This window comes from Melanerpes formicivorus, unplaced genomic scaffold (genome assembly GCF_026170545.1).
Source record: "Melanerpes formicivorus ecotype bairdi unplaced genomic scaffold, bMelFor1.0.p_v2 SCAF_2606, whole genome shotgun sequence".
Lineage (NCBI taxonomy): Eukaryota > Metazoa > Chordata > Aves > Piciformes > Picidae > Melanerpes > Melanerpes formicivorus.
In genome coordinates, this window is record NW_027144957.1 from 12,628 (window position 1) to 24,086 (window position 11,459).

Genomic DNA, 11,459 nt, shown 5'->3' on the forward strand with positions numbered 1-11,459 from the left:
TTTTCCTTTTACATGCCCAGCCCAGCTCTGCTGTGAATTAAGATACCACAGAAGTTGCTGGAGGTGGTCAGGTGACACTGGGCTTCATGGTGGGAGCTGCACCCCACCGTGCTCCTGAACTGGGGTGATTGATTCACCTCAGCCTGCTGCAGGTACGTGGTTTTGGAGGTCTTGGAGCCCCCTCATAGCGTCAAGATCACTCCTTGGGGTCTATAAGAGTAGCAGCTTCTTGGCTGCTCCAGTGGCCATCCCTGCTGCACACCCCCATGTTGTCCTCTGGCCTGCTGCCTGGTGGCCTGCCCATTGGTGGGCAGCACCTTGGAGGTGGAGCTGGACTTCAAACAAGGCTGCAAAAAACAGCAGAAGCTTCTGCAGGTATGAGGTAAGCATGGTGCTTTACACTTACATGGCACGCCAAAATTCTTGTAGCAGGCACCCTCCAGGGTGTAGGGGGATACCTACTGCCCCCTCAACGACTCTCTGCAAGTCCCTCACAAAACAAAGGAAATTTGGGCTAGGCTCTTCATCTTATAACCTGGAGTGTTTTGCTTTGTGTGCTATTCAGATGAGTAAGTGCTCTGGTTCAAAACTGCATGGTTTGCTCCTGTGTCCTACCTTTTCCTGTCCCACTCTCCCCTTGTGTCACACCTTTTGTAGCCCCCTTTTCCCCCCTCCTTTTTAGGTCCCCTTCTGTTCCTCCTTTCCCCATCCCCCTGTGCTGAGTCTTTCTCACCACCCTGCATCCCTCCTTTTCCAGTCCCTCTCCCCCTGCTTTTCATGTCACACTGTCTCTCTCTGCACAGTCAGAGACCAGAGAACAGAATTAAGACTCAAGATGGAGTCAAGCACCAAGTAACTTTTATTTGCCTGACAGCAAATTTGCAAATGCAAAGGGGGAGAGAGAAAAAGAAAGGAAAGAAAGAAGAAAGGGTCAGTTGAGATAGCTGCCACCACCACAGACCTGCAGCGTCCTGAAGGCCAACTCATCTTCCACCTCAGTGGGTCCAACGTTGGCAGTCTTTCCTCTTGCATTTGGTCACATTATATATTCATTTCTCTTCTGAGAATCACTTAGCATGTTCTGTGATTAGTTTTGCTTACCCACAGCTTCCACCCAGCAGTGGTGTGCATGCCCAGTACTGTCACTGGAAGGGTTCTGGTGGTCTTCGGGCTGTCTGAACTGTTCTGTCTCCCAGGCCATGGGTTTGAGCACACGTGCAGAGGTTAGGCCAAATTTATTGGAATCAGCTCCACACTCAGGTGTGGAAGAAAGCAGGAAACCTCTGTCTAGTCTTGCGGTCCAATTGATGCTGCACGGCTGTGGCAGTGATGTCAGTTGTTGGCTTTGTGTTCTAGCAACACTGAACCAAAACAAGCAACCAGTCTCTTACACGAAGTTTGCAGAGATGGGGAGTAGCCTCTGGCCTAGTGAGACTAATCAGCAGTGTTGCTTCAGCTAAGATCTCCATGGTGGAATTTTTTACTGCAGGGAAAATATTGTGGGTAGCAGTTGTCATTAAGTGGGTAGCAAAAAAGGTAAAGGCTCTTAAATGACAAGTAACTGAATTTCATTGCTGTTAAAATATGCAGCAGCAGGTTTAGTTGATTAGATGGTGTTGGGTGATAGATTGGACTTGGTGATCTCAAAGGTCTTTTCCAACCTATTCTTTTTTTTACTTTTATTCTCATGCAAGAGTTGGCTTTCCCTCTGGACTTTTATACTTTTGTGTAAAGCTTGAGCAGCCCTTAACTTTCGAATTATTATACTGCATGCACTACTGCTTTGCAACATTCACAGGACTGTGGTGGTGTCAGATGGTTCACTTGCATTTAGCTCCTCAGGGGCCAGGCCTTCCTTTGGGCTGATAGTCTTGGCCAAAGCTGCAATGTTCAGTCCTTGCTGTGAAAGGCAGGAGGTGCTGGCTGGGCAGTTTGCTTTACTTTGTGCCTTTCTGGGGGTGAATCAAAGGGAGTGGGGGGATTGTGGGTGGGCTGGATCTGCCACGTGGGGCAGGGATTGGGCGACCGGCGCTGCGTCCCGGTGTCCGGCGTCCCGGTGGTGAGGGGCCCGGTCTCGGGGTTCTGGTATCCTGCGGTCCGGTTTCTGGAGGGGCCGGGGCCGTGGGGGCCCGTGGCGCGGTCACGCTCGCGGGTCTGACGTCCCGGTTTCTAGGGGGGGACCTCGGTTTGAGGGCCCTGCTTCGGGAAGGTTTTTTTCCGTGGTTGCAGGCCTCCGCAGGAGGGAGGGCAGGGACCTGGGCTGCGGCGGGTGAGGTTTCTTTGCGGTTGGACTTTGCAGGGGATCGGCACAGCGAGGGGGGTCGGTCGTTCGCAGGGAGCCGGCTAGCGGCTCGGAGCCGGCGCTTCAACTGCCGCCGCTCGGTTTTGACCCCCGGGCAGTGATTAGTGATCGGGAGAACGGGACAAAAGCAAGTCATCAGAACTCCCTCCCATCCCCATCTCAGAGAGCGCCTTGGGGATCGTATTATAGTATTGGGATGATGAGTTGAGAGAAGGAAAATCAAAGAAAAAAATGGTTTAAGCTGCATATGCTGCTGTTTGGATCAGGGCTTCACGCCCTACCCCTGGTCCCATATTTAAGGACAAAGACAAGGAAAAGGCAGACAGGCTGGCGTGAGAATATGGGAGAGGTAAAATCAGAGTGGGGGGGCCACCAGGAAATCAGAAGTGGCCTAATCAAGATCCTCAGTGGGACCATCAACAGCTTCAGGGGAGACAGAACATGGGACAAGGAATTGGAGCTGTGCCCAGAAATTTTGATAAAGCCTATAGTGAGCATCAGAGGAAGCCTCCTATGGGGTGGATGCTAGGATTAAAGAGAAGTTTGCAGCTCTATTCTGGAATAGATCCCAGCTCTGCAGCTGGGGTGATACTTCTCAGGATGCAGTTTGTGGCAAAACCATGGGCAGATATTAGAAATTGGAAAAGATTGAGGATTGGCAAGACAGAGGTTTAGAGGAATTACTACGTGAAGCTCGGAAGGTGTTTGTAAGGAGGGATGTAGAGAAACAGAAGGCAAAAGCTAGAATGTTGGAATGTTGGTAACTGCTGTAAGGGTACTGGTGATTATGGATAGAGAGGGAAAAAAAGGTAGAAGTCTTATATGATAAATTAGCCCTCAATAGTAATATTAATGGAGTCCAGAAGACGATGAGTGATTGGATAAATAAAAGAATGTTGATTGATGCTCTGTTTTAAATTTGCCTGACATGGACAAATAATTTGATCTTTTTGTACATCTATATGGGGTGTTGACCCAGGACTGGACTGGAATTAAAAATCCTGTAGGGCATTGTTCCAAGTTATTAGATTCTGTAAGTAGGTGAGGGCCAATTTGCTTATCAGTGACCTTTACTAGTAGAGGAGGCCCAGAAAGCGGCTTTTTGTTTTGTTCTGGTCTCAGATCCCACCGTTGGGATTCCTGATGTATATGGGACTGAAGCTGGGGGTAAAGTGTTAATAACAACTTGGAAAGGAGAGTCACTAATTTCCCCCTGGGAAGGATCTTTTCTTGGTTTTGTTAACAACAGATCCAGCTGTCCGTACTGCAGAACAAGGGTGGACACATGCTTCCTGAGTAAAAGGAGCACTTCAGGAATGTGCCTCTGAACCTGGCTGACTTGCACCTGTAACACCTCTGGTCTGAAGGCTCTGGAACTAGCGAGACAAACCCACCTTTTGAAACATCTGACATTGTGTGACATCGAATCTGCATTGCAAGAAAATACCAAGGATTTCATTCGGTGTATAAAAGATCCTGGGACTTGGTGTCATTGGGGATGGGTAAAGTGTAATGGTAAACTGGCTATTTAGAAAAGTGATGGTAAATTTTTCTGCTGCACTACAATGATGTGCTGAGAGTGTGTGTGGTTATAAATGTATGCTGTTGTAGTTCTAATTTCAAGTGATTAGGACAGAGGATTCATCTGTGTTTTGTGTTAAAGTACCAAAAACTGTGTTCGGCTAGTGGGACCACAGGGACTGCAATACAGAAAGGACTGCTGGATCCATCCACTGAATGGACTGAGGTACCCCAAATGGAGGACATAAAGATGAGTTCCAGTATCAGAATAGGAGTGGTAATGGTCCTTGCCTGAAAATATCACAAACTAGAAAGAGGTCGGGGTTCGAAATTGGTACAACCTCCCTGGACAAGGGAAGGAGACACGGTCCGAGCAGAGCATTGGTGGGATTGAAGGAGGCAAGGCCGGGTAGACCCCTGTAATTGCCACAAAGAAGATCTAGAACCATGGCTGTGGGCAGCAACCCCATAGGCCATGTGAGTGGAGTTGCAAGTCAAACCGGACTCCTAATTCCCAGGATTAACCACTCGGAGGGAGAAAGGTGTCACCCAGGTATTGGTATATATAGCATAGCCACTCACTGTGTATGGCACCTATTAAAGTAAAAGAGGAAATACTTTCAGGCAAGGAACATCAGTTGTTATCTCATTCCCTTTACCAGGAAGTTGAAATTGGGAATCCTTTTGCTTGTTGTAGAATTGTTGCCAAGTTAGGTTATTATGGCTCAAGCCAAATGTAGTAGAAAGAAGGGGAGGGATTGTGAGAAACTGGTTATAATATTTGGCTTTCGCAAGGGGGATTACTGGGGAGCGTGGGGCTGGATCATTGGGCTGATGGTCTGTATTGTGTGGGGTATTGGGAGGGAAAGGGGAGGTGCCAACAGGTCTAAAGACTGGCCAGGTCAAAAGTGCAGGTTTGGTCTGTCCTGATGGAGAGGGGTGGGAGCGTGCTGGGGAATACAAGAATATGTACGCTTTAATATATGAATATGTCTGTTTGCCGTCTCTATCAGCTCACCTCGTGTTGTGGGGGTGCGGCTCTAGCAAGCTCGCTCTGCGCCCAGTGCTGTGTTGCCTTTATTTTATAATAAACTGGTTATAAGTTTTCAGCAGTGAGTTTCTCACAGTCTCCAGAAGCTTTTCATCAGAGGGAAGTTGCTCATCAGCTTGTCTGCAGGTGAGTGTTTTATAGAATAATAGAATCGTTTGGGTTGGAAAAGGCCTTTCAGATTCCGCAGTCCCAACAGCTCACAAACTGCCAAGTCTCATCCCAATCTCTTTGTCTCTTAAGCATCTGCAGGGATGGGGATTCAACCACTTCCCTGGGGAAACTATTCCAGTCTTTTGAGAAGCTTTCAGTGAAGAAGCTTCTTTAACAGGCAACCTAAACATCCTCTGATACAACTTGAGGCCATTTCCTCACATGGGGGGGGGGACAATGAACACCAGAGTGAGCCCCCCCGATGCTGGGAGACCCCAAAATCTAAGATCCTGCAATTCCACTGAAGACACCAGATGAAGGGGGGACCATCAAAGGGTTTAAGTGAGGAGAGCAACAGACAGAAGAGATGGGTGATTGCCAGTGCTAAATGCGCTGACTGCAAAGTGGTCTCGGGGCTGTCAGCCCTGGGAGCCCTGCTCGGAGATGCAGAGCTCTGTGTCTCCTGCGCGGCGGCGTTTGGATCAATAAATCATTAATATTGTTATTGCCTCCCCGCCTCCTCCTTTGGCCGCAGGGGGCCAGGGTGCTGCTGGGACAGGACAGCTCCAAGGCAGGACAGCCCCAGGCGCGGCAGGGGGCCGGGGGCACAGCCGGGCGGGGGAGGCAGGGGCGGCCCTGCGGTGTGCCGAGCGGCTGCGAGAGCTCTGAGGGACGGGGAAGAGCGCTGGGGGGGGGGCAGCTCGGAGCCGGGGCCGCTGTGAGCACCGCGGCGGGGCCGGGGCCGGGGTCTGTGCGCCCCGGGGCTCCCCGCCCCAGCGCTCTGCCGCACCGCAGCGCTCGGCGCCGGCCGCTGCCCCTCCGGCCCGGGCTCGGTGCGAGACCTGCAAGGGGCAGAGGCGCTCGGCTCTGCCGCCAGAGCTCAACCCCAGCCTGCGGCCGCGGAGTGCGGAGGCGGCGCTGGGGCAGAGCTCCGGCGCTGAGCTCTGGCAAGCACCGCGGAGCGCCCTGAGGCAGGGCCCGGGCAGGTGCGGGAGAGGGAGCGGGGGGGGCTCGAGCAGGGGGGGCCTGGGGCGGCCGAGAGGGACGTTTTAAATTCCCTTCTGTAACTGTGAGGTCTCTCCTGGGCCGCTCAGAACACTACAGATGGAGATACAGTTCATAGAGGGAGCAGCAGGGGTGCCCGAAGGCTCTCTGGGGTGCGCGCCAGCGCCGGCGGAGGAGACTGAGCGTCCTGGGGCGCGGGGCGGGGCCGGGGGCGGGGCCTGGGCTCCTCCCAGGGCTTCAGCGCGAGAATTCGAGCGGCCAGAGGCGCCCGGCCCGCGCGGGACCGGCCCCGGCCAGAGGCGCCGCTGAACTTGGGAGTTGCGCTCAGAGGGCAGCTGTGGCAGCGCTCCGGCGGATGGAGACCTGGCAGGCGCCTCAGGGGGGCTTTGGCGGATCCGCGAGGGACAGGAGCCCAGGTGCGAGCGGGGACAGGGAGGGCTGGCCCGGGGAGACCTGCGGGAGCTTAGAGCCTGAGGCGCTCTCCGTGCAGCTTCAACCACCCGTCGGTGCAGATGTCCTCAGTGCAATGAACACGAGGGGGGGCTGCCAGGGCGGCCCGGAGGGCATTCCAGCGGCTGGGGGAGTTCCGGCTCTGCGGGGAAGGCTCAGCCGAGGCGCCGCTAGACGGGCTGGGTGCGAGGACGGCTCCCGAAGCGCAGGGGCAGCGCTGGGGCAGCGCGGGGGGTGGCGGAGCCCTGAAGGCAGCGCTGAGGTGCGTGAGAGGGAACGGGGCTGGGCTGGGGCAGAGCTGCAGCAGCTGAAGGGAGGAGTTTGTGTAGGCAGTGTCTGAGGTGCTGTCATCTCCAGCCCGGAACATACACGTGTTTGTATTGGTTTTAATAAAAGGACATTAAGGGTGGCCGGGCTGGGGGGGGCTGTGTCTGTGAGCGCCACAGAAGGCGCGCGGGGGGGGGCTGTGGGGTGTTGGGGGCTGTGAGCGCCCTGAGGGTTCCCGCGCGGCGGCTTTCCCGCCCTGCCCGCGCCACAGGCACCAGCGCGCGCTGTTCCCGCGCGGCCGCCGCCTGAGGCAAGGGGAGGCGCCTGGCTGTGGGGACTGTGAGCGCCCGGAGGGTCCCGGCCTCACCTGTGCGCCCTTCCCGCCAGAGGGGCTGGCGCGCGCCGCGCGCCTCAGGAGCTGCCGGGGCGGGAACGGGAAGCGGCCGGCGCGGCCCGGGGCAGGGCCGGGCCGGGCCGCAGCCCGCAGCTGCGCTGGGCTTGGGGTCTGGGAGGATCCGCTCCTGGGGCAGAGCTGCGGATGCCGGAGGGCAGGGCAGGCAGCGCAGGGGCTTGGGCAGGTTCGTGAGGGCGCAGGGTGAGACCGGCCGGGGGCAGGGGAATCAGCTCGGGGACAATTTCTGTTTCGTTAAAACCTGAGGCACTTCCCTCTGTAGCTCAGCACCTCCTGAGTGTGCCTCTGCTGTTTGCTCCTTCAGGCAGAACGAAGCTCTGCAGGGAGCAGACTCAGGGACAGAGCAGTGACATTTGGGCACAGAGACTGAGAGGATCTGTGGGGCAGAAAATGCAAACAGAGAAAACCCTGAGGTAAGCAAGAGCAGAGGTGACATCCTGGAGGGAAAACATGGAGGCAGTTTATACAGGATAAAAGCCAAAGCTTTCGGAGGGAAAAGCTGAGGCAATGTGCTGGGGGCAGAGCGGGCATGGAGGGAACCTGAGGCAATCCACAGGGAGAAGGTGAAAATTGTCCTGAGAAAACCTGAGCAAAGAAGAGGGGACACAGGAAGCAGCTTGGAGGGAAGACTTAAGGCAAATATCTGTGAGACAAGATACAGAAATGAACAGGAAAGTTAACCTATGGGAGACAAGAATGAGGATTTGAGAGGGAAAATCACAGCTTATTTAGGAGGGAGAGTGAGGGGGAGGAAAGGCATGGGAGGGAAGAGCTGAGGAAAGATGGAGGGAGGAAAGGGGATGTTTGGGAGGGAAACAGAGGCCATTTTGGACGGGAGGAAGGGAAATTATGCCTGGAATTGAGAAGGAAATCTGTAGGGCAGAGGATGAAAATGTTGAAAATAGAAGCTATGATAATGCAAGGAGAGAAAGGACATTTTGAACAGAAAAAGCCTGTAGTGATGGAGGAGCAGTGATACCTTTTCCCCTTGGGCAGGGAGGAATTGGCACTGCTGAGGCCTAACTCTGTTCTCCTTCCTCAGAGGCAGCTGGCACAGAGCCCCACTATGGAGCGGCGAGGCAAGGTGTGGGGGGGCGAGAGGAGCTGAGAAGCGGAGGAGCACCGGGCTGAACAGCTGGACATGGGCAAGGCGCCCTGGGCAATGAGACCTCCCTCTCAATTTGGCTGTGGTAACACAAGATCTTTGCCAGCACCGTTAGGGTGCCCTGGTTGACTTTGTGCTGGGCGACCTCCCTGTAAGCAGGGCTCGGTCTTTGCTTTTGCTGTTGTAGGCCTTTTGCCACCTAGCTCCTTGGCTGCACGGAGACTGGCCACCCTGTAAGGAGGGTCCGAGCCGGCGTCTCGGCCCGTATGGGGGGAAGTGTAGCTGCCTGGACCCCAGCCCCCCCTGTAAGCAGGGGAGGGCCCTTTAAACAGTTTCTCGGCTGCTGGCGGCCTGGCCAGCGTGACGCCCTGTACTTGGGGCATGTCACAACGATTGGCATCCTGAGGCCCCTCTACCTGCATGCATCCCCGGGGGGGCCAGGTCTGACCCTCTGCTCTCCTGCTCGGGGTTAAGGATGCCTGCCCCACCAGTGGCTGCCCAGAGCTTGCTCCCTCTCTTGGGAAGGGCTGTGTGTGTGGCCCCTCTTGCCTCTGTGTGCCTGAGTCTGCTTGTCCTTTAGGTCCCTTAGAAAAGGCTGTAGCTTAGCTTAGGCTTCCCAGGAGGGAAAGAGGGGCTCTGGGCGGTTCCACGGCAGTCTCCTTGGAGGCCTCGAGTGGGGTGGGAGCTCGGCTTGCCCCTCCTTTGATTGGATGGACACAGCGAAGCCGCTTAAGTCGTCTTGCGGCAAGGTGACCCCCCTGTAGTTCAGGGCCTGGGTCTCTGCCTTCATGGCAGCCTGTTCCCTTGGCACCCTGTCAGATTAACAGCCCCGCACTCAGGGCCTGTGTGACGAGTTATGGAGCCTTCTGTGCCGTTCTGTCCCCTTCTGTCCCCAGCAGCCACCCAAGGTCCCTGTAAGCAGGGCTGGGGAGGCTGCTTTTGGCAGCTAACAGGAACAAACCCTTAGAGGGTTGAGGTCAGTCCCTGGGCTCCTGAAGAGGTGGTGTTGTGCTGCAGCCAGGAGGGCCGGCCCGTAAGTGGGCGCAGGCCAGAGCCCGTGGCTCTCCGTGGGGCTTTTTGGGAGTGCCGGGCCGAGAGCGACCGCCCTGTAGGCAGGGAAGTGCGTTGCCGGTGTCCGGCGGGAGGTTCAAGGAGGGACCCCCCCTGTAATCAGGGCGGGTAGATCTGGTCCCGGCCTTTCAGAGGCATGGGGCCAGGGAGTGTGTGGGGCTTATCTTAGCGTGTTGTTCCCCCCCGCCCCACCCCGTCTTCGGGGCTGGGGCCACAGCCCCCCGGCCTTTGGCCGTGATGCCCCACTGCCTGGCTGCTGTCTTCCTGTAGCTGCGGGGCCAGGCCAAGCTCTCAGCTCCCTGGGTTTCGACCCGCCCGTAAGAGGGGTCGGGGTCCGAGTGCCTTTGCGCTCAGCTGGCAGCCTGTGTGGGGCACCCCCCCCGGCTAGCGGGGTGTGGGTCAAGATGCCCCTGAAGCGGAGAGAAGGAGCCTCCGTGGGCCTTTTGGGACCAGGGCCGCCCTGTAAGTCAGGGCCCGGTCAGTGCCCTGGCATCCCGGGCGCTTTGAAATGCCAGCGGCGGCTCCAGCCCCCTGTAAGCAGGGTCATGCAGCCGCTCTGGCCGCTGCGTTGCATGCCCAGCTCCATTGCCCAGGGCGTCTGCTGCGGCGCCCGTCTGCGGTCCCGACCGGAAGTGTGCCGTGCGCCGCTTGGGTGAGTCGAGCAAAAGCGGGAAGACTTTGCAGAGCTGGGGGTGTCTGCGGGCGGGTAGCTGGCCGGGGGGTGCCCATGGGGAGCTGCCTGCGGGGCTGGAGGCTTCCCTCTTTCCCTCGGGCGGGGAGCAACTGGCACTACTGAGGCCTAACTCTGTCCTCCTTCCTTGGCAGTGGCTGGCACAGAAGGAAGAAGAGGCCCGCTGCGGAGCGGCGAGGCGACACACGGCGGAGGCAAGAGGCGGCGAGGCAACACACGGCGGAGGCAAGAGGCGGCGAGGCAAGAGGAGCGGCGTCTGGCTGAAGAGCAGGACAGGAGAAAGGCGCCCTGGGCAATGAGACCTCCCTCTCAATTTGGCTGTGGTAACACAAGATCTTTGCCAGCACCGTTAGGGTGCCCTGGTTGGCTTTGTGCTGGGCGACCTCCCTGTAAGCAGGGCTCGGTCTTTGCTTTTGCTGTTGTAGGCCTTTTGCCACCTAGCTCCTTGGCTGCACGGAGACTGGCAACCCTGTAAGGAGGGTCCGAGCCGGCGTCTCGGCCCGTATGGGGGGAAGTGTAGCTGCCTGGACCCCAGCCCCCCCTGTAAGCAGGGGAGGGCCCTTTAAACAGTTTCTCGGCTGCTGGCGGCCTGGCCAGCGTGACGCCCTGTACTTGGGGCATGTCACAACGATTGGCATCCTGAGGCCCCTCTACCTGCATGCATCCCCGGGGGGGCCAGGTCTGACCCTCTGCTCTCCTGCTCAGGGTTAAGGATGCCTGCCCCACCAGTGGCTGCCCAGAGCTTGCTCCCTCTCTTGGGAAGGGCTGTGTGTGTGGCCCCTCTTGCCTCTGTGTGCCTGAGTCTGCTTGTCCTTTAGGTCCCTTAGAAAAGGCTGTAGCTTAGCTTAGGCTTCCCAGGAGGGAAAGAGGGGCTCTGGGCGGTTCCACGGCAGTCTCCTTGGAGGCCTCGAGTGGGGTGGGAGCTCGGCTTGCCCCTCCTTTGATTGGATGGACACAGCGAAGCCGCTTAAGTCGTCTTGCGGCAAGGTGACCCCCCTGTAGTTCAGGGCCTGGGTCTCTGCCTTCATGGCAGCCTGTTCCCTTGGCACCCTGTCAGCTTAACAGCCCCGCACTCGGGGCCTGTGTGACGAGTTATGGAGCCTTCTGTGCCGTTCTGTCCCCTTCTGTCCCCAGCAGCCACCCAAGGTCCCTGTAAGCAGGGCTGGGGAGGCTGCTTTTGGCAGCTAACAGGAACAAACCCTTAGAAGGTTGAGGTCAGTCCCTGGGCTCCTGAAGAGGTGGTGTTGTGCTGCAGCCAGGAGGGCCGGCCCGTAAGTGGGCGCAGGCCAGAGCCCGTGGCTCTCCGTGGGGCTTTTTGGGAGTGCCGGGCCGAGAGCGACCGCCCTGTAGGCAGGGAAGTGCGTTGCCGGTGTCCGGCGGGAGGTTCAAGGAGGGACCCCCCCTGTAATCAGGGCGGGTAGATCTGGTCCCGGC

General features: G+C 57.1%; 1 long non-coding RNA gene across 1 annotated transcript; it reads left to right on the forward strand.

The window, feature by feature from the left end:
- Positions 1-6,344: 6,344 nt before the first annotated feature.
- On the forward strand, positions 6,345-8,597 carry LOC137461587 (uncharacterized). Its single transcript, XR_010993430.1, has 3 exons — positions 6,345-6,445; positions 7,463-7,571; positions 8,201-8,597. It is a non-coding gene; the product is annotated as an uncharacterized lncRNA (long non-coding RNA).
- Positions 8,598-11,459: the final 2,862 nt, after the last annotated feature.